This window comes from Giraffa tippelskirchi, chromosome 1 (assembly GCF_054371585.1).
Source record: "Giraffa tippelskirchi isolate mGirTip1 chromosome 1, T2T-mGirTip1v1.2.pri, whole genome shotgun sequence".
Taxonomy (NCBI): domain Eukaryota; kingdom Metazoa; phylum Chordata; class Mammalia; order Artiodactyla; family Giraffidae; genus Giraffa; species Giraffa tippelskirchi.
In genome coordinates this window covers 212,819,335-212,836,325 of record NC_137275.1, presented here as the reverse complement: position 1 = coordinate 212,836,325, position 16,991 = coordinate 212,819,335, and the positions used below count along the sequence as shown (strand labels likewise).

At 41.0% G+C, this 16,991-nt stretch overlaps 1 protein-coding gene across 8 annotated transcripts in view; it reads left to right on the top strand.

The window, feature by feature from the left end:
* Nucleotides 1–16,991, top strand: part of LOC145520116 (uncharacterized) — a 525,123-nt gene that overhangs the window by 195,123 nt on the left and 313,009 nt on the right. The window contains exon 1 of one of the 8 annotated variants that reach the window (XM_081525818.1): nt 12,260–12,426. The exons of the other annotated variants lie outside the window; for them this stretch is intronic. The gene's annotated coding sequence lies outside the window, so the exon portion shown is untranslated. Of the gene's footprint in view, nt 1–12,259; nt 12,427–16,991 lie in introns of those variants that run through there. 8 annotated transcript variants of the gene reach the window in all.

Here is a 16,991-nt window from a genome sequence, read left to right as displayed (position 1 = left end):
CCAGGGTATTTCTTCTCATCTCAGCCTTGGGCAACAGCTCCAGCACTGGTGATATTTCCTTCATGGCTTTTGTGAAGACTAAAAAGCTTATACAATTTGAGGGAACCTTTAAAGGAAAAAGAGTTCAATATTAGATACGGGGCTTTAAAAGAGGCCCAGGAGGGCAAAGATCCCTCAAATATAAGCCTTATTAGCTTCATGGTAAATCCACCTCCACCAAGGTTCCAGCTTCCACTGAGTAGACCAACTCCTGGTCCCCTTTTTCTTCCAGCCTGGAAATGTTAGCAACTATGTGCTTCCTGGGTCACCACACCATCATTTGCTTAAATGTCTCCATTTTTCTATCATCTGGGTTATTAAATAATCAATTATTTTTATGGAATTTCATGAATGATTTCTTTTTCTCATTGGACTCTGATCAAACAAGTTAAATCCAAGTAAAAAAATAAACTAATTTAAAATTAAATAAAAAACAACAACAACAACAAAAAAAACTGTTTTTGTCATCCATAATTCATATTTTTATTGATTTGTAAAAATTTTTATACAATTCTTAAAGATTGCTTTCTGTTTGTAGTTATTATAAAATATTGGCTATATTCTCCACAATTCATATTGAGGTGATTTTTTGCTTGATGTGGATAAATAACCAGTTAGAAGCTGCTCAGTGTTTGGAAAGTTAAGGTAGGGCATTCACATTCATCACTCTTACAATTTGGGTGATACTTTGGTGATTTTATGGTACTGCTCTGAAGGAGGTCTTCATCCTGAGATAATACAAGAAGGGCATTTTGATTTCAGAGAGCAGGGCTGGATAAGCTGGGAGTGCTGACAGCCTGAAGAATCATTCATTTCTTCAAGTGTGAATCGAGCACCTACTATGGGTCAAGTTGATTGGCATGCAGCTATTGGAGGAACAATTACAGGCACTAAAGAATTTATGATCTAGTATGAGAGACCCCGAATTCATGTTCTTACTACATTGTAGAGGAGTGTTGGATGTCATGCTAAGTAGACGGTATGGGGAGGAGGGTATAGTGAGGGGTTTTGCTCTGAAGGTATTATTTTCTGTGCTTTATAAAGACAGCAGTGAGGAGGAGACTCTGCAAAGGTGAGAGAAGTGAACAGAAAGACTGGTTATAAAGGAATGACAAAAGCCCAGATAAGAGTTTGGCCAGGAACTGGGGCATTAAGGAAGGAGGGAAGGGACAGATCCAACTCAACAAATGTGGAGTAGAATAGAAGGAGAAGCCAAGAATGCCTTAGCTTTTTACCTTGGACAGGGAGGATGGTGGTGTCACCAACCAAGGCAGCAAGCATCAGCAGATGAGCAGGCTTTGAAACAAAAGTCCAGAGTTGGATTTGGACAGCTGTTTGAGGCCAGTGTAGGACAAGAAGGTGTGGGATTCCACCAGGGTCCTGGCTTAGCTGTTGAGACACATCAAAGAGAGAACTGAGCTAGAGTCGAAGAAGATTCTGTATTCTTGGGGGTATGGGAGGCATCTGGAGCCAGAGTAGATAGCTATGGCATCTCCTAGGAAGAGGATTATGGAAAGAGAAGGGACTCTGGGGCCAAAACTCCAGAAAGCCCATGCCCAGTAATGGACAGAAGAAGAAGTATCTGCCAGTGTGAACTGGGGGTGGCCAGGAGATTGGGAGGAATGTCAGGAAGTCAAGAGAGGGGTGGCTTTCCAGAAGTGGTGAATGGTCAAAGTGGTCCATACTGAAGTGAAGCCAAGTGGAGCCCCTGTTGTGTTTGGAAAGATCCCTAGTGACTTGCCCAGAATATTTCAGTCTCTTAGGGAAGGCAGAAGGGGATTTCCAAAGGCTAAACGGTGACTAGCAGATGAGCAGCAGCAGTAGGTGTGGGATACTCTGAGCAACATACAGTGGTAGAGGGAAGGGGACAGTTGGTGTCTGAATGGGGTTACAAGAAGTTTCCAGAATGTTTGCAAATGAGAGGATAAGAGTCAGAAGATAGGAAGGATATTAGCATTGAGCACTGTCTTCATCCATGAGTGCTGTCACTTTCAAAGCAAGTGATTTAGAGCCAGATCTCAGCACAGTCTGAGCTGAGAATATCAGAATATCTGCAACCATGATTCTTGATTCTAGAACCCGAACGGTTCCCAGACAGTGAATTAGCTGTGCTCACTGTAGAGTTATATTGAGGTTTGTGCCACAAGAGTGGTACTGTTGCTATCTAGAATAAGTAATTGACCCTTTAGAGGAGATAGGAAATGAAAGAGTGATGTGTATGTGCTTAAAATGTGTATTGCTGCCTCCATTCTGCACCATAACTGCCCTTGTAGAGAGAGAGAAATTGTCAAATAATCTCTAGGCCTTGTAGATTCTGATTGGAAGCTGGGCACTGGGCCAGCACAGCTTGTCAAACCAGGTTACGTGGGAATGTGCCCAAGGCTTCTGAGAATAGGCAGCTCTGATCAGTGTGTATGGGCCTGTTAGACTCGGACTGGCTTTTGCTTTCCATCAAAGGGACACCTGAACCTCTCTTGTAGGTAATAACTCTGGGTTTGTCCCCATTGCTCTGTTTGCTTTGGTTACCGGTGCTTAGCAGAGGAAGCATCTTGTCGTGGTGGATGGATCTTTTCTGAGAACATTCTTGGCGAAAGGCTTTTCCACTGTAATAACGGTGGATGGCACTTATGGGGGACCTGTTCTGTGCCTGAAGTTCTGCCAGGGGCCTTGTGTGCATCTCTTATTCACAGCAAGCTGGCCAGGTGGGCATTACCATTGCCATCTTACGAGGAAACTATGGGTCCATGAGGTTGACTGAGTTGCCCAGTGTCATACAACTGAAAGTTGCTGGGCTGAGTTTTTGTTGAATCGTTCTCCCTCTAAGGCTACCGTTCTGTGCTGCCTGCCTCTCACTTGGCACTAAGTCCTGATTCTCTGATGTGTTATACACTAGGTGCTATAACAGCCCCCATGGAAGCCTACGTGAAAAGTTATTAGGCCACATGACTTACTCTCTATTGTTCCTTTCAGAACAGATGTTCCACACAAAAATAGCAATAAAACTTTTCTTAACTTGCCTCCTTGCCTTTGGTCTTTCCCCTGATAGTCTGGCTTCACAGCGCCCCAGAGGGAGCGCTCTTAAAGACTACGTCACTCCTGCGTCTGAAAGCTCTCAGTGGTTCCCCATGGCTATTGGATGACTGCCAAGCTCCTTGCCTTGGCACACAGGGCAGCCCTTTATGACCTGGCTCTTGCTCACATCTATAGCCACATTCTCTGCCTCCAGACAACTCACTCTTTTCTCAAGCATGACACTGAGCAGGTTCCCATGCTCCTTTACCCCTCTGAGCCTTTACTCAAGATATTCCTTATCCCTTTCTCTGCTTGGTAGCCCAGTGGCACCTCCTCTGTAGCACTGTTCTCTGACTGTGCCAGATGGAATTGTTCTAGAACATTCCATATGGAAGTTTCCTTGATTGCATGTCTAACTTCCCTAAAGTTGGCGAGCAGAGAAACAAAGTTCTGCATCCCATGCTCTATCTGACATCAGCTCTGGGCCTGATATGCGGTGGGAAATCAGTAAATGTAGTTCCATTAAGGGTCAATGAATTTGTAAATGCCATTGAGTTTGATGATCTTGGAGACTGATGAGTCCCTGCAGGGGTTCCAGCTTCATCATGATGCCCCAAACTGAAACTAGTTGGAGATGGCTGAATGGAGAGGAAGCATCTGTGTAACCTTTAAGCTGGGCTAGGCTCAACCTGGGGATTCCCTAGTAGCTCAACTGGTAAAGAATCCACCTGCAATGCAGGAGACCCCAGTTCGATTCCTGGGTTGGGAAGATCTGCTGGAGAAGGGATAGGCTACCCAGTCCAGTATTCTTGGGCTTTCCTGGTGGCTCAGATGGTAAAGAATCCACCTGTTATGTGGGAAACCTGGGTTTGATCCCTGGCTTGGGAACATCTCCTGGAGAAGGGAACAGCTACCCACTCCAGTGTTCTGGTCTGGAGAATTCCATGGACTGTATAGTACATGGGGTAGCAAAGAGTATGACACGACTGAGTGACTTTCACTTTCAGGCTCAACCTACTTATGAAGAACTACAATATCTTGTCTATTTTTCTCCTACCTCCAAAGATGCCTTGGGGATTGTGTTAAGAAAGTTTTGCACAGGGAGCATTTTATGGTCCCCTGAAGAAAGACATCAGCTGCTTAATTATATGACCTTAATTAACTCTCTATAATTTCAGAGTTGATCATTGTTCTCATAGAGGTGGGGCCCCAATGTCATTTTCTTCCTTCCTCCTTGAATCTTTTATCGTGGTGTCACACATCAAATAGCTTGCTCTGTGATTCAGTTGCTTCCTAACTGTTCATTAAATTGAAAAGTTCTGTTCCTGCAAGGCAGGGAGTATTCTTATTCCTAACTTAGGGATGAGAGAACTGAGGTTCAATAGAGTTTTCAAAATCTTATCCTTTGCAATTACAGCATTCTTCATTTTTCCACTTGTAACACTATTGTCATAGCCAAAAGTCCATAAAATCACATTTTTAGGGCCAATCCGATGTCACTCTCACTATAATATCACTTCTGACATCCCCAGGGAAGGATAGATGACCTCTGTCTCATTCTTTATAGTCTCTGACCTTTATTTTAGGGGCTGTGTACTTATCTGTGGGGGTGCTGGGGGTTGTGTTGATCCCTCATGTTTTCTATCTTTGAGTGTTAGTGTCTGGCACATACTAGATACTCAATGGTGAGTCTTTCTTACAAAGCTGCTTTACCTGCCCTTTTCATTGGGTTTCTAATTAAAAATAACTTTTTTTGTTTTTTCAAAGTTAGTCCCTGGGATTTTAAATACGCCCATGACTGGGCTTAGAAAAATCTTTCAAAAAATCCTCTGATTAGGCATCCTGATGACTGTTTCAAACAAGGAGGAAAAACCACATTCCATAAGGAATGAAACATTTCAAAGTGGCAATACTTTGAGTGAATCCAGTGCTGCCTGATCCCTTTTCTTGCTATTATGCAAATCAGATAGGTATACTGTTACTTCTAGGTCTATCCACTAACAGTGATCATCTCCACATGGATGATGTCATCTGGCTTGTCAGTGAAGCCCAACTCTCAGAGTCCTGCTATGAACATTGTGTTGTTTTTGTCTATTCATAGAGTATCAGGCCTGGGAGGGTCCCAAGATCCCATCTAGCCCAATGCTTTCTCATTTTCCAGAGGCAGTTCAGTGAGTTGGGAGGAGGCCCATGAAAATGTACATGGAAGTTAAAGCACAGCCAATAGTGGACACTTCCTACTCTTCAACCCTCGACCTCGTGGTGTTAATATTCTTTTACTTTTCCTGAATTTAGGTTTATTACTGTTCCCTTGTTAATGTCAACCCTTGATGACCTCCACATTGAGTAAGCATCCCTGTAAGGATTTTATCAAGGTAATTCTCAAAATCCTCCAAGCTAGACTTCAACAGTACGTGAATGGAGAACTTCCAGATGTTCAAGTTGGATTCAGAAAAGACAGAGGAAACAGAGATCAAATTGCCATCATAGAAAAAGCAAGAGAATTCCAGAAAAACGTCTACTTCTGCTTCATTGACTACACTAAAGCCTTTGAGTGTGTGGATCACAACAAACTGTGGAAAATTCTCAGAGATGGGAATACCAGACCACCTTACTTGTCTTCTGAGAAACTCGTATGCAGGTCGAGAAGCAACAGTAAGAACCAGAGATGGAACAATAGACTAGTTCCAAATGGGAAAAGGAGTGTATCAAGGCTGTGTATTTTCACCTTGCTTATTTAACTTCTGTGCAGAGGACATCATACAGAAGCCAGGCTGGATGAAGCACAAACTGGAATCAAGATTGCTGGGAGAAATATCAATAACCTCAGATATGCAGATGACACCACCCTTATGGCTGAAAGCGAAGAGGAACTAAAGAGCCTCTTGATGAAGGTGAAAGAGGAGAGTGAAAAAGCTGGCTTAACATATGACCCAGCAATCCCACTGCTGGGCATACACACCAAGGAAACCAGAATTGAAAGAGACACATGTACTCCAGTGTTCACTGTAGCACTGTTTACAATAGCTAGGACATGGAAACAACCTAGATATCCATCAACAGACAAATGGATAAAGAAGTTGTGGTACATATACACAATGGAATATTACTCATCTACAAAAAGAAAACATTTGAGTCAGTACTAATGAGATGGATGAAACTGGAGCCTATTATACAGAGTCAGAAACACCAATACAGTATATTAACGCATACACATGGAATTTAGAAAGATGGTAATGATGACCCTATATGCAAGACAGCAAAAGAGACACAGATGTAAAGAACAGACTTTTGGACTCTGGGAGAAGGCGAGGGTGAGATGATTTGAGAGAATAGTATTGATATTGTATATTACCATATGTGAAATAGATGTTCAGTGCATGAAGCAGAGCACTCAAAGCCATGCTCTGGGACAACCCCGATGGGTTTGGGGATGGGGTGGGGAGGGAGGTGGGACGGGGGTTCAGAAGAGGGGAACAAATGTACACCTGTGGCTGATTCATGTCGACATACGGCAAAAACCACCACAATATGGTAAAGTAATTAGCCTCCAATTAAAATAAATAAATGTATTTTTTTTAAAAAGCTGGCTTAAATCTCAGCATTTAAAAAATGAGGATCATGGCCTCTGTTCCTATCACTTCATGGCAAATAGATGGGGAAACAATGGAAGCAGTGACCGACTTTATTTTCCTGGCCTCCAAAATCACAGCAGATGGTGACTACAGCCATGAAATTAAAAGATGCTTGGTCCTTGGAAGAGAAGCTATGACCAACCTAGACAGCATATTAAAAAGCAGAGACATTACTTTGCCAACAAAGGTCCATATAGTCAAAGCTACAATTTTTTAAGTAGTTGTGTATGGATGTGAGAGTTGGACCATAGAGAAGGCTGAGTGCTGAAGAGTTGATGCTTTTGAACTGTGGTGTTGGAGAGGACTCTTGAGAGTCCATTGGACTGCAAGGACATCAAGCCAGTCAATCCTAAAGGAAATCAACCCTGAATATTCATTGGAAAGACTGATGCTGAAGCTAAAGCTCTAATACTTTGGCCACCTGATGTGAAGAGCTGACTTGTTTGAAAACACCCTGATACTGGGAAAGATTGAAGGTAGGAGGAGAAGGGGATGACAGAGGATGAGATAGTTGGATGGCATCGCTGACTCAATGGCCATGAGTTTGAGCAAGCTCCGGGAGATGGTGAAGGACAGGAAGCCTGGCGTGCTGCAGTCCATGGGGTCACAGAGTCAGATATGACTGAGTGACTGAACAAGTGTTTTATCAGTTCACTTTCTGGAACACACAAGTGCTGGAATTTTTGTGTATGTCCAGTCCCTCATTAACCTCTCTGTCTTGTCTTTGCTTCTGCCAAAAATAAAGTATGATTTCTTTCAGGCATGGCAGGGAAAATGGATCGTGACTGCTCTGCTAAATTGAAAGGAAGCTAAGCTGTAGATATACAGTTTGGCTGAGAGACATTACAAAATCTTGATGCTAATTACAGTATGGATTCAGATGACTATGTCTCTGATATGATTGTGTTGGTACCAGTATGGAAGCACATGACATTGACAACAAATGAAAGCTTTTGTTTTTTTCTCAGCTCTAGCAAGACCTGTGTATATGTATGTTTCCGAAGACATAACCAGAGAGTTAGTCACAAGGGTCACCGGTCTTGATAAGACATTACCTGCAAAAGGATCTCTTGGGCTTAAAAAATGTGGCTGGTGTAGGGTAGACGGAACCCTATCAAATTAGGGCATGGGAAAAGGTTTGTATAATCAAATCCCAGGCTTTGATTGGAAGTCAAACAGGTCTGCTTTAAAATTTTTTTTTATCCCACTAAAGGAAAAAGAAGTAGAAAGATAATTGACTTTTGGTTTTCATTATTTTTTCATTTCACACATATCTTTACTTCTGGCTTCCAACTGTGACTAGGGAAAGTGCCAAAATATTAGGTGAGGTAGTCCCAACTGGAATTTAAGTCTGACCAAAGGCTGAAAATATGAAAACTCCACCAAATGAAAAGAATCCAAATTCCAGACCTGTTGTGCACACCATGAGTTTAGGGGCATTTTCCTCAGACTTTATCAGATTGTTACATTATTATGTTTCACCAAACTATTTGAACATTTTGTAGTTCATTAGCAAGTCTTCAAGTAAGGAAATTTACCTTCAAAAGAACAGGTGTGGGGAGGCATAAGGAATGACTGCTTTTTTAGCTCTTAATATACCACATACATATATCATAGAATCCTCATAAAGCTCTGTGAGAATTCATTTTGCAAGTGGGGAAATTCAGTGTGAGTTTCCTGTGGTTGTACAACTAATCAAAGGCAAAACTGGGATTCAAAACTCAATTTGATTCCAAAACCCATGCCCTTTCCACTTCTCATTTCCTGATCACATATTTGGAAAGAACACAAAGTGATAGTCCCCTTTCTGTCTTCTCTAGTCTTCATAATCCCTGAGCTTTGGTTAATTGAGTTTGGTTTCTTAAAGTAATATAATTACTTACTCTAGTAAGCCAAAAACATTGGCCAAGACCTGAGATTTGTAAGTATGTTTAGATGCTTAACTGGGGTCAAGGCTATAATATTTGTGTCTCTGTCATTTAATGATGATTTATGGCACCATGACTTCCCTTAAAGATTATGATATCAAACATTCTTAATTTAGGCAGGCTGGTGTGGTGGATAAGCACTGAATTTATGGTCAGGAAACCAGAGTTTAAATTCCAGCTTTGCTGCTAACTCCTTGGGTGACCTTGGGGGAATTTCTTCTCTTTGGATCTGAATTTCTCTTAATTAGAGGGTTGGGCTGCAGGAGATAAACCGACTTCTGACTCTAACATGCTGGGATCTTGTCATATGATTAAATTGGATGTTTCATGAAGGTAGGGATTTTGTGTATTCACTGCTTTATCCCCAGGACCCAAACATGTGCTAGCATGTAGCTGGCATTAAGTATATACTTGTTGAGTACGTGAATGAATCTGCTTCCTTTATGAACTCAGTATAGATTAGTCAGGTATTATTTGTTGAGTACCTATTGTGTGATAGGCACTTTTTCTTTTTTCATCTTTGTTTGTCTTCCTTCCTATTTAAGTTCCTCTCTAGTTTGCCTCCTAAACGAATCACTTCTTTGGATTTGCTGTTCAGCTGCTCGTTAGCACACTGGATTAGAGTGGGGGGGGGGTCGAGTAAGTCCCTGGGGAAATCATGCAGGCTATTTGCATATTGAGGAGTCACTAAGGAGTGGCTGTGGCAAGGAATGGGAGGCGAAAGAGCTGGATCATTACCCAGAAATTCAGTTTCTTCTCTTAATTTATGGGGTTGGACTAGATCAGCTTTTATCAGATTGGTCTTATACTGAATACTCTGTCTGAGATTAATAGATATACAGCACAAAGGGAGTTCTGTAGTTTAAAAAAAAAACAAACTTGGGAAACATTGATCTAATTAAAAATAAGCATATGATTAATAAAAAGTTTTAAAAGATGTATGTACTGTGAGGCTTCTGAGAGCCTCTAATTTGCTAACACATATTATGATTTTCTAACAGGAGCTACAGGATGAAGCTAGGACATCTTGACAGGTATGAGTGTTCAGAGTAGTCAGGTGTCCCTCAATTTGTACAGCCATTAAAGTTTTCACAGAGTGAGCTGAGTAGTACACTTGGTCATTCTAGATCTGGAACTGTTGAATTTAATAAAATGCAGTAGCTCCACTGGAGAATAAAGAGTATCATTAAACTGTTCAAATTTCTTTTTTAAAAAACTTTTTAGTTTGTATTGAAGTGTAGCTGATTAACAATATGATAGTTTCAGGTAAATGGTGAAGGGACTCAGCCAAACATATACATGTATCCACTCTCCTCCAAACTCCCCTCTCATCCAGGGTGCCACATAATATTGAGCAAAGTTCCATGTGCTTTACAGAAGGTCCTTGTTGATTATCCATTTTAAATATAGCAGCAACATGGATGAACCTAGAGATGGTCATACTGAGTGAAGTCAGACAGAGCAGGAGAACTATGATATGACTTCCCATGGAACAATTTTATGGACTCTGAGGGAGAAGGTGAGGGTGGGACGTTCTGGGAGAATAGCATTGAAACATGTATATTATCATATGTGAAACAGAACACCATTCCATGTTCGATGAATGTGACAAGGGCTCAGGGCCGGGGCAATGGGATGATCCAGAAGGATGGGATGGGGAGGGAGGTGGGTGGGGGGTCCAGGAAGGGGAACACATGTAAACCCATGGCTGATTCATGTCAATGTATGGCAAAAACTATTACAATATTGTAAAGTAATTAGCCCCCAACTAAAATAAATAAATTTATATAAAAAAAAAAAGAATCTAAAAAGAAATAATACAAATAAGCTTACTTACAAAACAGAAAGAGACTCACAGAGAACAGATATATGGTTTCTGGGGTGGGGTAGGGAAAGGTTGAGGGGAAGAGATAGCTAGGGAGATTGGGATGGACATGTACACACTGCTAAATCATTAAATTTCTATGGTATATAAATTGGCACACTGAAACCTGGCAATGGCAATGGGACAGGTGGTGGACGAGGTTTTGGAGACAGTGGGGAGAGAGGTCACTAAATATTTGGCTCTCTTCTTTGCATCGTTTATCTCTTGCAATTTACAATTCATAATCTAGAGCCATCTATTTCTAACGGACAGGTCACCTAAGTACTCAATCTCCCCATCGGCAAAGCGAGTACAAGGAGTACACAATAATTTCCAGTTCAAATGGCTGGTGATTTTGCGATTTGCTCTCTGGTTACTCATCAAGAGCAGGCCCAACCTTGAATGCATATGAGAATTAATCATGTCATGGGGAAATGAAACAATATTTGTTTTGATTATGCCACTGTTAATTAGGTAAGGTTCACCCTGACCCTGACTGAATGGTGCGGGCAGGGGCTTGTAACATAAGAATTGAATCCAAATGAGAATGCATTACTTGAGCAGAGAGTAGGAAGCACTTAAGTTCCAATCTTTTGAGCTGGGATATGACTAGGACAGTTTCTAGAAGGGTGAAACCAACCCTGGTGAATTGTACATTGTTGAGTTGATACTTGTATATTCTTATTTATACCATGTTCTTTGCCATCCACTTTTATTTATTGTAATGCAAATAATAAAACTAACAGAATTGCTGTCGCACAAATAATAAAACTGACAAAATTGTGTCAAAGTAGTCACACTCGCTTAGAGAGTGACTACTAAGTGTCACATATTCTAAAGAGCTTTTCACATGGTACATCATTTAATTTTTACAACAATCCATTAGGTATCTATTACTGCTGTTATAGATGTGAGGAAAATAAGACTCAAAAAAGTTAATTAATTTGCTTGAGATCCCACTTGATTTCATGAGGATTCAAACTCATGTCTGTCTGACTTCAAAACCATGCTGTGCTGGTAAGTGTTTAACAACCAGCTCTCTTTGGGGAGAAACAGAGCTTTCATTTGTTGGGTTTGCTGATTTCTGTAGTGTAAACATTCCCATCATGGCCAAGTTCCAGTTACTAAGGTAATTACAGAGTTGGAAAGGGACAGGCACCATTGGTGTATGAAGCCAACATGACCCAGTGCCAGCTTGTCACTGCCACAGCTATGCTTTTCCCTCCTTTGCCTGACCCATTTTCTTATAATCAGGGTCACTGAGGAGTTTTGTTCAGTGTCTGGGTTTATAACTGAGCAAGTAGGGGCAAACTTTTAGCTTCAGGCTTACCAGATGCAAGAGGCTGAAATTTTTTTCTGTGGGTAAGAAAAGTGTCTGTGGACACTAACATGGGGATGAAAATGATGATCAATATGATCATGATGATATATAGTATTAGCAGTAGTTGAAATAGTTATGTTTTTAGAGTGTAATTATGTACCAGATATTGGTCTAAGCTTCCAGGAGAGGTTACAGAATAGAATGCTTAAGAGCTTGGACTCTAGACTGGCCTGGGTTTAAATCCCACCCCATTTGTGCTAGTTAACTCTGTGATTTGGAGCAAAGGATAGGGTTAGTACCTACCTAATATAGTTGGTGTTGGTTAGAGGATTTTGTGAGATCCAGGATGTCGCATCATGCTAACTAAGTGGTAGCTATTGTTATGTCACTTTCCTAGACTCATATAATTTTCACACCAGCATTTTAAAAAGGATTATTATTATTGTCATTTCACCAAAGAGAAAACTGAGGGACTGAGAGGTTTAAGGAAGAGGATGGATAAGAACTGGAACTCTGGTCGGTGTACTTGTAATACCTGTACATTTATCTTGTAGTCCATTTTTGATATATTTTGCAGGTAAAGAAGGTGAGGCTCACAACGGTTATTTGTCAAAGGTCAAACAGCCAGTAAGTAGTAAAATCAGTATTTGAACAGAGCTTTGCAGGATCCCAGAACCCTGCTACTTTCTTGAAAGTATTAAAACATCATGATTTGTGGAAGTCTCACGGGTGACAGACCCTGAGGCTGAACTTCTTACTTTCTCTCTCCGCCATAAGGTGCCCCACCAACACTCGGTAAAGAGTCCACACTTTCTTTATGAATGTGAAGTGAATATGTACCTGAATTTGGTCTGTGTGTTACATGCACATAGCAGCTCACATTTATACAAAAGTGAGATTTTCACCTCAGATCAGTGGAGACACATCAGACAAATTTGTAATAGCCCCAGTAGTAAAGGCTCAAAAGAAAGAAATTTAGGTCAGGAGTTTCAAAGAAGAAGAAATAGCCCTTCTTTGTATAATTGCCTTTTTGTGTATCTGCACCACCTGCATTTTCTTCCTTTCCCCTGTCTTTTCCTCTGCATACTGGTGTAAAGCAGGGGAGAGTGCTTTGCGCTGTAGAATTGAATTCATTCAGCCAATGTCTACCTGTCTATGCTCCAGGCAATAGAGAAGGAGCTACAAATGAAAGCTGTCAGTATTATTGTAATTGAAAAATTTTCGTTTTCTTAATAGAAAGCAAGTAATAAGTCTAAAATATGTTAATATGAAATACTTGGAAGAAAAAATAAAGCTTGATAAGAGACAGAGTGATAGGGTGGTATTTTAGATTAATTCACTGGAGAAGCTCTCTTGTTTGAGCAGAGCTCTGAGTGAATCCGTGTGAATATCTGAAAGAAGAGCATGCCGCATACAGGGAAAGCAGGTATAAAGACTGGAGGTAGTAACGTGTCTGGTATGGTAGAAGAATAGCAAGTAGGCCAATGTGGCTGGAATGGAGGGAGCAAGGGAGAGAAGGGTAGGAAGTGGTATTCCAGTTAATTACTTAACTATAGTTAGTTTTCCTGGTGGCTCAGATGATAAAAGAACCTGCCTGCAGTGTGGGGATTTGAATTTGATCCCTGGGTTAGGAAGATTCTCTGGAGGAGGGCATGGCAACCCACTCCAGTATTCTTGCCTGGAGAATCCCCATTGACAGAGGTGCCTGGCAGCTTGCAGTCCGTGGGGTCCCAAAGTTTCAGACACAACTGAGCGACTAAGCACACAGCACACATAGTTACCATAGCAAACTAACAGTGGATGAACGCAATTACCATCATCTAAGATTCTGGGCTTGGGGGGGTAGTTTTTCCTTAGGGTCTCCCATGTGGTTATACTCAAGTAGCATTCAGGCATGCAGACATCAGAAGGTTTGACTGGGCTGGAAATACAAGCTAGCTTACTTACATGGCTGCCATTGACACCCAGGATTTCAGTTGTGGTTACTGACTGAAATGCATGCCGATGGCTATGTTGTTTCCATGTAATCTGGTGGTCTGAAGGCATTGGACTTCTTAGGTGGTGGCTCAGGACTCCCAGATATGATGCTGCCAGTAAAAGCTACTAGTCCTCTTAAAGTCTTGGACCTGGAAGTGGCAAAGGGTCACTTCTGTCGTGCTTGTGGTTGTACCATATTCAGATTCAAGGGGAGGGAAGATAGATTTCACCTCTCAGTGGGAAGTGGCTAGCTTTTATCTGCAACCCGAGAGCAGAAAAGTAGTTGGGGTCATATCAGTGAAGTGTAAGCCCTGGGGAAGACTTTGGAGGATGTTTTTTGAGTGTGATAGAAGGCCAGTGTAGGGTTTGGAGCAAAGAATGGCATGATTTAATTTATGTTTTACAAAGATCACTGCGGCTGCACTACAGTCAGACTGGAGAGTGATAAAGGTGGAAACGGGGAGACGAATTAGGAGGCTTTTGTAAAAGTCTGATGAGAGATGATGGTGGCTTGGATTATTGTATAGCAGGATCGTGAGATGTGTTTCAATTCAGCATTCTACCTAATCTGAAGGTAGAAATTTTGGAATCTGCTGATGGATTAGATGTCAGCTATTAGAGAAATAGAGAAGTCAGAAATACCTCCTCTCTGGTTGTTTTGGCCTGTGTGGAAGGAAGTACAGAATTGCCATTTTCTAAGATCAGGAAAACAGATAAAGAATTAGTGTTTGTGGGTAGTGGGTATGAAGATCTAGAGTTCAGTTTCTGGTGTATCAGGTTCAATTTGTTTATTGGATTTCTATGTGAAGAAAGCAAGTAGTTGGTTAGATGTACTAGTCTGGAGTTCAGAGGAGATGTTGGGCCTCTGGAGATTTGAATTTGGGTCATCAGTAAATAGCTGGTATTTAAAAAATAGAGGCCTGGATACAATAATCTGGGAAGTTAGTGTATAAATAAAGAGTGGATCTGAGACCGAAACTCTGGACTCACTGCATGCTTGTAGGTTGGGAAGATGAAGAGATCCCAGTGAGTGTGTGGCCAGTGAGATAGGAGGTAGCCAAGAAAGAACAAATTAAGAAGCTGGTTCAAGGAAGATGGAGGGATGTGCACTGTCCAGCACTACTGAGAATTCACCATTAGTTTTTGGTAGCATGGCCCCAGAGTTTGTCTGCAACCCAACTCTGCATGACCCCAAGCAAGTTATTATATTTCACCTCCTCTGCTCCTTAGCTTTCTCTTCTGAAAATGAAGATACTAATACTCATCTTAGAGTTGTAATACCATTAAATAATACTTTATAAATATATTTAATATATAATATGTTTTTTACTTGAGTTCCTGACATATAATAGTGGTCAAAAAGTATCATTCAGTGTCCATCATCTTCCCCTTTATAAAATGCCTAAATGATATTAGATTGAGCCATGGAAAATTTCTGATTTTGAACCATTTTTAACTTATGAAATGGCAATATCATATGTTTCAACTTAGTAACTGAATTAGAATTCTGTGTTCTAAACAAGGCAGACTTTTACTGGCCTATTCTCTCATAATAAGATTTCTAATTGCACATTTCCCACTTAATAAATTCTCCAGGAGAAAGTTCTCCTGGTAATAGTTTCTAAACTGCTCTTTGATTCTGTTCATTTTCATGTTGGCAGCACATCAAAGTCTACCACAAGGACCCAGTTTCATTCACACATACCACTTGGCGTTTAGAACGCAGATGTATAAACTCAGCTCTTCTGATCTACTTCCTGTGGCCCTGCTGTGATGCTCATCCTCTTTGGAAAGTCTGTTAATTTCCTTTCAGGTGCCATGCCTGCAATTTGGTGAAGCTGCTGCCAAGAGGACTCTGGGGTTAACTTTAGAGGTGACCATATCTACCAGGTTTTATTCTGCCTGAAGTGTTTTCCCCTTTGAGAAACCATCCATGGGCATCCCTACTCGCTAATACTCGTCGATCTGATTAAGTAGTCAGTTGCCCAGTTTCCTCCCATCTCCTAGCTCAGGAGAAACATAGCAAAACAAAATATAACAAAATGAAATTATTTTCTGTGCTCCAAAATTTGGCAGAAACTAGAAGAGAAAGTGATTAACATCTATCAACAGCATGACTTCCCAATGATGTGCTTTTTCCAGAGGCATTTTTTAAGTACCTGGCTACCTCTCTTAGCTCCTTGCCCTGGAAATTTGGATATACTAATTAGCTTACATACTAAAACTAACTCACTAAGTCCTGAATAAGCCACCAACCTTTCTTCTTGCTCAAAAGGATCCCCTTTTAAATGAGCTGTACTACTCCCTTTCTGCAAAAGAGCATATAAATCCATTTAAAAAACAAGCCCGAGGGGTTCAATGAAAAAAAGTTACATTATTTTATAGTCCACCATTCCAGCAATAGGACAAAAATTCTTAAAACTTCAGCAAGAGTTACAGCTTTTAAATAAAATTGCCCTATTTGGTGTGTAGAGTCACTCAGAGTTCTGAGAAAGAATACGTATTAAGAAAGAAGACCTTGCAAACATATTCTGAGCTTCCTGTCATTAAATAGGTACAACCATATTCAAAGGAAGTGGAAAGATGAAAGACGTAATAGGAGAGGAGGAAAAAACTGCTAATAATTACTGATCATTTTCTATGTGCTAGCCTGTGCCTCTATTTATGTTTCAGATAATCTTGAGGGCAGGTAATATCTACATTTTACAGATACAGAAGATTAGGCTTACAAGGTTCATTAATTGACTTGTTAAAAGTCAGACAGCTGGTAAGTAGCAAAGTCAGGATTTGAACACAAATATGTGCGTCTCAGAACCCTGCTACTTTCTTCAAAGTATGAAAATAGTGGAAGCGTCTGAAGGTGGATTCTAGGGGCTCCAGGACTTTGTTCTTTTCTATAAGGTGAGCATTATGATAAAAGAAGGGTTTTGATTTATGACAAGCTGATGGCACAAGTCTCCAAGAGAGCCACACAGTAGCAGAATTTGCCATTGACCACCCAAGACCACTGTGGTGCTGGAGAAGACTCTTGAGAGTCCCTTCAACAGCAAGGAGATCAAACCATTCAATCCTAAAGGAACTCAATCCTGAGTATTGATTGGAAGGACTGATGCTGAAGCTAAAGCTTAAAAATACTTTGGCCATTTGATGCAAAGAACTGACTCACTGGAAAAGACCCTGATGCTGGGAAGGATTGAGGGAAAGGGGGAGGGGGT